Here is a 10,646-nt window from a genome sequence, read left to right as displayed (position 1 = left end):
CCTCCACACATACATTGACGATGTTCTCCTGTACGGTGTAAAATGTGCAAGATATACACAGACCTGGCACACATACATTCACTGTGTACTGCTGTATGGTGGCAGGTGTACAAGATACACATAAACCTCCACACATACATTGACGATGTTCTCCTGTACGGTGTAAAATGTGCAAGATACACACAGACCTGGGACACATACATTCACTGTGTACTGCTGCATGGTGTCAAGTGTACAAGATACACATAAACCTCCACACATACATTGACGATGTTCTCCTGTACGGTGTAAAATGTGCAAGATACACACAGACCTGGGACACATACATTCACTGTGTACTGCTGTATGGTGGCAGGTGTACAAGATACACATAAACCTCCACACATACATTGACGATGTTCTCCTGTACGGTGTAAAATGTGCAAGATACACACAGACCTGGGACACATACATTCACTGTGTACTGCTGTATGGTGGCAGGTGTACAAGATACACATAAACCTCCACACATACATTGACGATGTTCTCCTGTACGGTGTAAAATGTGCAAGATACACACAGACCTGGGACACATACATTCACCGTGTACTGCTGTATGGTGGCAGGTGTACAAGATACACATAAACCTCCACACATACATTGACGATCTTCTCCTGTGCGGTGTAAAATGTGCAAGATAAACACAGACCTGGGACACATACATTCACTGTGTACTGCTGTATGGTGGCAGGTGTACAAGATACACATAAACCTCCACACATACATTGACGATGTTCTCCTGTACGGTGTAAAATGTGCAAGATATACACAGACCTAGGACACATACATTCACCGTGTGCTGCTGTATGGTGTCAGGTGTACAAGATACACATAAACCTCCACACATACATTGACGATGTTCTCCTGTACGGTGTAAAATGTGCAAGATACACACAGACCTGGGACACATACATTCACTGTGTACTGCTGTATGGTGGCAGGTGTACAAGATACACATAAACCTCCACACATACATTGACGATGTTCTCCTGTACGGTGTAAAATGTGCAAGATATACACAGACCTGGGACACATACATTCACCGTGTGCTGCTGTATGGTGGCAGGTGTACAAGATACACATAAACCTCCACACATACATTGACGATGTTCTCCTGTACGGTGTAAAATGTGCAAGATACACACAGACCTGGGACACATACATTCACTGTGTACTCCTGCATGGTGGCAGGTGTACAAGATACACATAAACCTAGACACACATACATTGACGATGTTCTCCTGTACAGTGTAAAATGTGCAAGATACACACAGACCTGGGACACATACATTTACTGTGTACTGCTGTATGGTGTCAAGTGTACAAGATACACATAAACCTCCACACATACATTGACGATGTTCTCCTGTACGGTGTAAAATGTGCAAGATACACACAGACCTGGGACACATACATTCACTGTGTACTGCTGTATGGTGGCAGGTGTACAAGATACACATAAACCTCCACACTTACATTGACGATGTTCTCCTGTGCGGTGTAAAATGTGCAAGATACACACAGACCTGGGACACATACATTCACTGTGTACTGCTGTATGGTGGCAGGTGTACAAGATACACATAAACCTCCACACATACATTGACGATGTTCTCCTGTACGGTGTAAAATGTGCAAGATATACACAGACCTGGGACACATACATTCACTGTGTACTGCTGTATGGTGGCAGGTGTACAAGATACACATAAACCTCCACACATACATTGACGATGTTCTCCTGTACGGTGTAAAATGTGCAAGATACACACAGACCTGGGACACACACATTCACTGTGTACTGCTGCATGGTGTCAAGTGTACAAGATACACATAAACCTCCACACATACATTGACGATGTTCTCCTGTACGGTGTAAAATGTGCAAGATACACACAGACCTGGGACACATACATTCACCGTGTACTGCTGTATGGTGGCAGGTGTACAAGATACACATAAACCTCCAAACATACATTGACGATGTTCTCCTGTACGGTGTAAAATGTGCAAGATACACACAGACCTTGGACACATACATTCACTGTGTACTGCTGTATGGTGGCAGGTGTACAAGATACACATAAACCTCCACACATACATTGACGATGTTCTCCTGTACGGTGTAAAATGTGCAAGATACACACAGACCTGGGACACACACATTCACTGTGTACTGCTGCATGGTGTCAAGTGTACAAGATACACATAAACCTCCACACATACATTGACGATGTTCTCCTGTACGGTGTAAAATGTGCAAGATACACACAGACCTGGGACACATACATTCACTGTGTACTGCTGTATGGTGGCAGGTGTACAAGATACACATAAACCTCCACACATACATTGACGATGTTCTCCTGTACGGTGTAAAATGTGCAAGATATACACAGACCTAGGACACATACATTCACCGTGTGCTGCTGTATGGTGTCAGGTGTACAAGATACACATAAACCTCCACACATACATTGACGATGTTCTCCTGTACGGTGTAAAATGTGCAAGATACACACAGACCTGGGACACATACATTCACTGTGTACTGCTGTATGGTGGCAGGTGTACAAGATACACATAAACCTCCACACATACATTGACGATGTTCTCCTGTACGGTGTAAAATGTGCAAGATATACACAGACCTGGGACACATACATTCACCGTGTGCTGCTGTATGGTGGCAGGTGTACAAGATACACATAAACCTCCACACATACATTGACGATGTTCTCCTGTACGGTGTAAAATGTGCAAGATACACACAGACCTGGGACACATACATTCACTGTGTACTCCTGCATGGTGGCAGGTGTACAAGATACACATAAACCTAGACACACATACATTGACGATGTTCTCCTGTACAGTGTAAAATGTGCAAGATACACACAGACCTGGGACACATACATTTACTGTGTACTGCTGTATGGTGTCAAGTGTACAAGATACACATAAACCTCCACACATACATTGACGATGTTCTCCTGTACGGTGTAAAATGTGCAAGATACACACAGACCTGGGACACATACATTCACTGTGTACTGCTGTATGGTGGCAGGTGTACAAGATACACATAAACCTCCACACTTACATTGACGATGTTCTCCTGTGCGGTGTAAAATGTGCAAGATACACACAGACCTGGGACACATACATTCACTGTGTACTGCTGTATGGTGGCAGGTGTACAAGATACACATAAACCTCCACACATACATTGACGATGTTCTCCTGTACGGTGTAAAATGTGCAAGATATACACAGACCTGGGACACATACATTCACTGTGTACTGCTGTATGGTGGCAGGTGTACAAGATACACATAAACCTCCACACATACATTGACGATGTTCTCCTGTACGGTGTAAAATGTGCAAGATACACACAGACCTGGGACACACACATTCACTGTGTACTGCTGCATGGTGTCAAGTGTACAAGATACACATAAACCTCCACACATACATTGACGATGTTCTCCTGTACGGTGTAAAATGTGCAAGATACACACAGACCTGGGACACATACATTCACCGTGTACTGCTGTATGGTGGCAGGTGTACAAGATACACATAAACCTCCAAACATACATTGACGATGTTCTCCTGTACGGTGTAAAATGTGCAAGATACACACAGACCTTGGACACATACATTCACTGTGTACTGCTGTATGGTGGCAGGTGTACAAGATACACATAAACCTCCACACATACATTGACGATGTTCTCCTGTACGGTGTAAAATGTGCAAGATACACACAGACCTGGGACACACACATTCACTGTGTACTGCTGCATGGTGTCAAGTGTACAAGATACACATAAACCTCCACACATACATTGACGATGTTCTCCTGTACGGTGTAAAATGTGCAAGATACACACAGACCTGGGACACATACATTCACTGTGTACTGCTGTATGGTGGCAGGTGTACAAGATACACATAAACCTCCACACATACATTGACGATGTTCTCCTGTACGGTGTAAAATGTGCAAGATACACACAGACCTGGGACACATACATTCACTGTGTACTGCTGTATGGTGGCAGGTGTACAAGATACACATAAACCTCCACACATACATTGACGATGTTCTCCTGTACGGTGTAAAATGTGCAAGATATACACAGACCTGGGACACATACATTCACTGTGTACTGCTGTATGGTGGCAGGTGTACAAGATACACATAAACCTCCACACATACATTGACGATGTTCTCCTGTACGGTGTAAAATGTGCAAGATACACACAGACCTGGGACACACACATTCACTGTGTACTGCTGCATGGTGTCAAGTGTACAAGATACACATAAACCTCCACACATACATTGACGATGTTCTCCTGTACGGTGTAAAATGTGCAAGATACACACAGACCTGGGACACATACATTCACTGTGTACTGCTGTATGGTGGCAGGTGTACAAGATACACATAAACCTCCAAACATACATTGACGATGTTCTCCTGTACGGTGTAAAATGTGCAAGATACACACAGACCTTGGACACATACATTCACTGTGTACTGCTGTATGGTGGCAGGTGTACAAGATACACATAAACCTCCACACATACATTGACGATGTTCTCCTGTACGGTGTAAAATGTGCAAGATACACACAGACCTGGGACACATACATTCACTGTGTACTGCTGTATGGTGGCAGGTGTACAAGATACACATAAACCTCCACACATACATTGACGATGTTCTCCTGTACGGTGTAAAATGTGCAAGATATACACAGACCTGGGACACATACATTCACTGTGTACTGCTGTATGGTGGCAGGTGTACAAGATACACATAAACCTCCACACATACATTGACGATGTTCTCCTGTACGGTGTAAAATGTGCAAGATACACACAGACCTGGGACACACACATTCACTGTGTACTGCTGCATGGTGTCAAGTGTACAAGATACACATAAACCTCCACACATACATTGACGATGTTCTCCTGTACGGTGTAAAATGTGCAAGATACACACAGACCTGGGACACATACATTCACTGTGTACTGCTGTATGGTGGCAGGTGTACAAGATACACATAAACCTCCACACATACATTGACGATGTTCTCCTCTACGGTGTAAAATGTGCAACATACACACAGACCTGGGACACATACATTCACTGTGTACTGCTGTATGGTGGCAGGTGTACAAGATACACATAAACCTCCACACATACATTGACGATGTTCTCCTGTACGGTGTAAAATGTGCAAGATATACACAGACCTGGGACACATACATTCACTGTGTATTGCTGTATGGTGGCAGGTGTACAAGATACACATAAACCTCCACACATACATTGACGATGTTCTCCTGTACGGTGTAAAATGTGCAAGATACACACAGACCTGGGACACACACATTCACTGTGTACTGCTGCATGGTGTCAAGTGTACAAGATACACATAAACCTCCACACATACATTGACGATGTTCTCCTGTACGGTGTAAAATGTGCAAGATACACACAGACCTGGGACACATACATTCACTGTGTACTGCTGTATGGTGGCAGGTGTACAAGATACACATAAACCTCCACACATACATTGACGATGTTCTCCTGTACGGTGTAAAATGTGCAAGATACACACAGACCTGGGACACATACATTCACTGTGTACTGCTGTATGGTGGCAGGTGTACAAGATACACATAAACCTCCACACATACATTGACGATGTTCTCCTGTACGGTGTAAAATGTGCAAGATACACACAGACCTGGGACACATACATTCACCGTGTACTGCTGTATGGTGGCAGGTGTACAAGATACACATAAACCTCCACACATACATTGACGATCTTCTCCTGTGCGGTGTAAAATGTGCAAGATAAACACAGACCTGGGACACATACATTCACTGTGTACTGCTGTATGGTGGCAGGTGTACAAGATACACATAAACCTCCACACATACATTGACGATGTTCTCCTGTACGGTGTAAAATGTGCAAGATATACACAGACCTAGGACACATACATTCACCGTGTGCTGCTGTATGGTGTCAGGTGTACAAGATACACATAAACCTCCACACATACATTGACGATGTTCTCCTGTACGGTGTAAAATGTGCAAGATATACACAGACCTGGGACACATACATTCACCGTGTGCTGCTGTATGGTGGCAGGTGTACAAGATACACATAAACCTCCACACATACATTGACGATGTTCTCCTGTACGGTGTAAAATGTGCAAGATACACACAGACCTGGGACACATACATTCACTGTGTACTCCTGCATGGTGGCAGGTGTACAAGATACACATAAACCTAGACACACATACATTGACGATGTTCTCCTGTACAGTGTAAAATGTGCAAGATACACACAGACCTGGGACACATACATTTACTGTGTACTGCTGTATGGTGTCAAGTGTACAAGATACACATAAACCTCCACACATACATTGACGATGTTCTCCTGTACGGTGTAAAATGTGCAAGATACACACAGACCTGGGACACATACATTCACTGTGTACTGCTGTATGGTGGCAGGTGTACAAGATACACATAAACCTCCACACTTACATTGACGATGTTCTCCTGTGCGGTGTAAAATGTGCAAGATACACACAGACCTGGGACACATACATTCACTGTGTACTGCTGTATGGTGGCAGGTGTACAAGATACACATAAACCTCCACACATACATTGACGATGTTCTCCTGTACGGTGTAAAATGTGCAAGATACACACAGACCTGGGACACATACATTCACTGTGTACTGCTGTATGGTGGCAGGTGTACAAGATACACATAAACCTCCACACATACATTGACGATGTTCTCCTGTACGGTGTAAAATGTGCAAGATACACACAGACCTGGGACACACACATTCACTGTGTACTGCTGCATGGTGGCAGGTGTACAAGATACACATAAACCTCCACACATACATTGACGATGTTCTCCTGTACGGTGTAAAATGTGCAAGATACACACAGACCTGGGACACATACATTCACCGTGTGCTGGTGTATGGTGGCAGGTGTACAAGATGCACATAAACCTCCACACATACATTGACGATGTTCTCCTGTACGGTGTAAAATGTGCAAGATACACACAGACCTGGGACACATACATTCACTGTGTACTGCTGTATGGTGGCAGGTGTACAAGATACACATAAACCTCCACACATACATTGACGATGTTCTCCTGTACGGTGTAAAATGTGCAAGATACACACAGACCTGGGACACATACATTCACCGTGTGCTGCTGTATGGTGGCAGGTGTACAAGATACACATAAACCTCCACACATACATTGACGATGTTCTCCTGTACGGTGTAAAATGTGCAAGATACACACAGACCTGGGACACATACATTCACTGTGTACTGCTGTATGGTGGCAGGTGTACAAGATACACATAAACCTCCACACATACATTGACGATGTTCTCCTGTACGGTGTAAAATGTGCAAGATACACACAGACCTGGGACACATACATTCACTGTGTACTGCTGTATGGTGGCAGGTGTACAAGATACACATAAACCTCCACACATACATTGACGATGTTCTCCTGTACGGTGTAAAATGTGCAAGATATACACAGACCTGGGACACATACATTCACTGTGTACTGCTGTATGGTGGCAGGTGTACAAGATACACATAAACCTCCACACATACATTGACGATGTTCTCCTGTACGGTGTAAAATGTGCAAGATACACACAGACCTGGGACACATACATTCACTGTGTACTGCTGCATGGTGTCAAGTGTACAAGATACACATAAACCTCCACACATACATTGACGATGTTCTCCTGTACGGTGTAAAATGTGCAAGATACACACAGACCTGGGACACATACATTCACTGTGTACTGCTGTATGGTGGCAGGTGTACAAGATACACATAAACCTCCACACATACATTGACGATGTTCTCCTGTACGGTGTAAAATGTGCAAGATACACACAGACCTGGACACATACATTCACTGTGTACTGCTGTATGGTGGCAGGTGTACAAGATACACATAAACCTCCACACATACATTGACGATGTTCTCCTGTACGGTGTAAAATGTGCAAGATACACACAGACCTGGGACACATACATTCACTGTGTACTGCTGTATGGTGGCAGGTGTACAAGATACACATAAACCTCCACACATACATTGACGATGTTCTCCTGTACGGTGTAAAATGTGCAAGATACACACAGACCTGGGACACATACATTCACCGTGTACTGCTGTATGGTGGCAGGTGTACAAGATACACATAAACCTCCACACATACATTGACGATCTTCTCCTGTGCGGTGTAAAATGTGCAAGATAAACACAGACCTGGGACACATACATTCACTGTGTACTGCTGTATGGTGGCAGGTGTACAAGATACACATAAACCTCCACACATACATTGACGATGTTCTCCTGTACGGTGTAAAATGTGCAAGATACACACAGACCTGGGACACATACATTCACTGTGTACTGCTGCATGGTGTCAAGTGTACAAGATACACATAAACCTCCACACATACATTGACGATGTTCTCCTGTACGGTGTAAAATGTGCAAGATACACACAGACCTGGGACACATACATTCACTGTGTACTGCTGTATGGTGGCAGGTGTACAAGATACACATAAACCTCCACACATACATTGACGATGTTCTCCTGTACGGTGTAAAATGTGCAAGATACACACAGACCTGGACACATACATTCACTGTGTACTGCTGTATGGTGGCAGGTGTACAAGATACACATAAACCTCCACACATACATTGACGATGTTCTCCTGTACGGTGTAAAATGTGCAAGATACACACAGACCTGGGACACATACATTCACTGTGTACTGCTGTATGGTGGCAGGTGTACAAGATACACATAAACCTCCACACATACATTGACGATGTTCTCCTGTACGGTGTAAAATGTGCAAGATACACACAGACCTGGGACACATACATTCACCGTGTACTGCTGTATGGTGGCAGGTGTACAAGATACACATAAACCTCCACACATACATTGACGATCTTCTCCTGTGCGGTGTAAAATGTGCAAGATACACACAGACCTGGGACACATACATTCACTGTGTACTGCTGTATGGTGGCAGGTGTACAAGATACACATAAACCTCCACACATACATTGACGATGTTCTCCTGTACGGTGTAAAATGTGCAAGATACACACAGACCTGGGACACATACATTCACCGTGTGCTGCTGTATGGTGGCAGGTGTACAAGATACACATAAACCTCCACACATACATTGACGATGTTCTCCTGTACGGTGTAAAATGTGCAAGATACACACAGACCTGGGACACATACATTCACTGTGTACTGCTGTATGGTGGCAGGTGTACAAGATACACATAAACCTCCACACATACATTGACGATGTTCTCCTGTACGGTGTAAAATGTGAAAGATACACACAGACCTGGGACACATACATTCACTGTGTACTGCTGTATGGTGGCAGGTGTACAAGATACACATAAACCTCCACACATACATTGACGATGTTCTCCTGTACGGTGTAAAATGTGCAAGATACACACAGACCTGGACACATACATTCACCGTGTGCTGCTGTATGGTGGCAGGTGTACAAGATACACATAAACCTCCACACATACATTGACGATGTTCTCCTGTACGGTGTAAAATGTGCAAGATACACACAGACCTGGGACACATACATTCACTGTGTACTGCTGCATGGTGGCAGGTGTACAAGATACACATAAACCTAGACACACATACATTGACGATGTTCTCCTGTACGGTGTAAAATGTGCAAGATACACACAGACCTGGGACACATACATTCACTGTGTACTGCTGTATGGTGTCAAGTGTACAAGATACACATAAACCTCCACACATACATTGACGATGTTCTCCTGTACGGTGTAAAATGTGCAAGATACACACAGACCTACGACACATACATTCACTGTGTACTGCTGTATGGTGGCAGGTGTACAAGATACACATAAACCTCCACACTTACATTGACGATGTTCTCCTGTGCGGTGTAAATGTGCAGATACACACAGACCTGGGACACATACATTCACTGTGTACTGCTGTATGGTGGCAGGTGTACAAGATACACATAAACCTCCACACATACATTGACGATGTTCTCCTGTACGGTGTAAAATGTGCAAGATACACACAGACCTGGGACACATACATTCACTGTGTACTGCTGTATGGTGGCAGGTGTACAAGATACACATAAACCTCCACACATACATTGACGATGTTCTCCTGTACGGTGTAAAATGTGCAAGATACACACAGACCTGGGACACATACATTCACTGTGTACTGCTGTATGGTGGCAGGTGTACAAGATACACATAAACCTCCACACATACATTGACGATGTTCTCCTGTACGGTGTAAAATGTGCAAGATACACACAGACCTGGACACATACATTCACCGTGTGCTGCTGTATGGTGGCAGGTGTACAAGATACACATAAACCTCCACACATACATTGAC

Source organism: Haliotis asinina, chromosome 5, assembly GCF_037392515.1.
Source record: "Haliotis asinina isolate JCU_RB_2024 chromosome 5, JCU_Hal_asi_v2, whole genome shotgun sequence".
Taxonomy (NCBI): Eukaryota; Metazoa; Mollusca; class Gastropoda; order Lepetellida; family Haliotidae; genus Haliotis; species Haliotis asinina.
The sequence above is the reverse complement of the archived record's forward strand: the minus strand, read 5'-3'. Positions refer to the sequence as shown.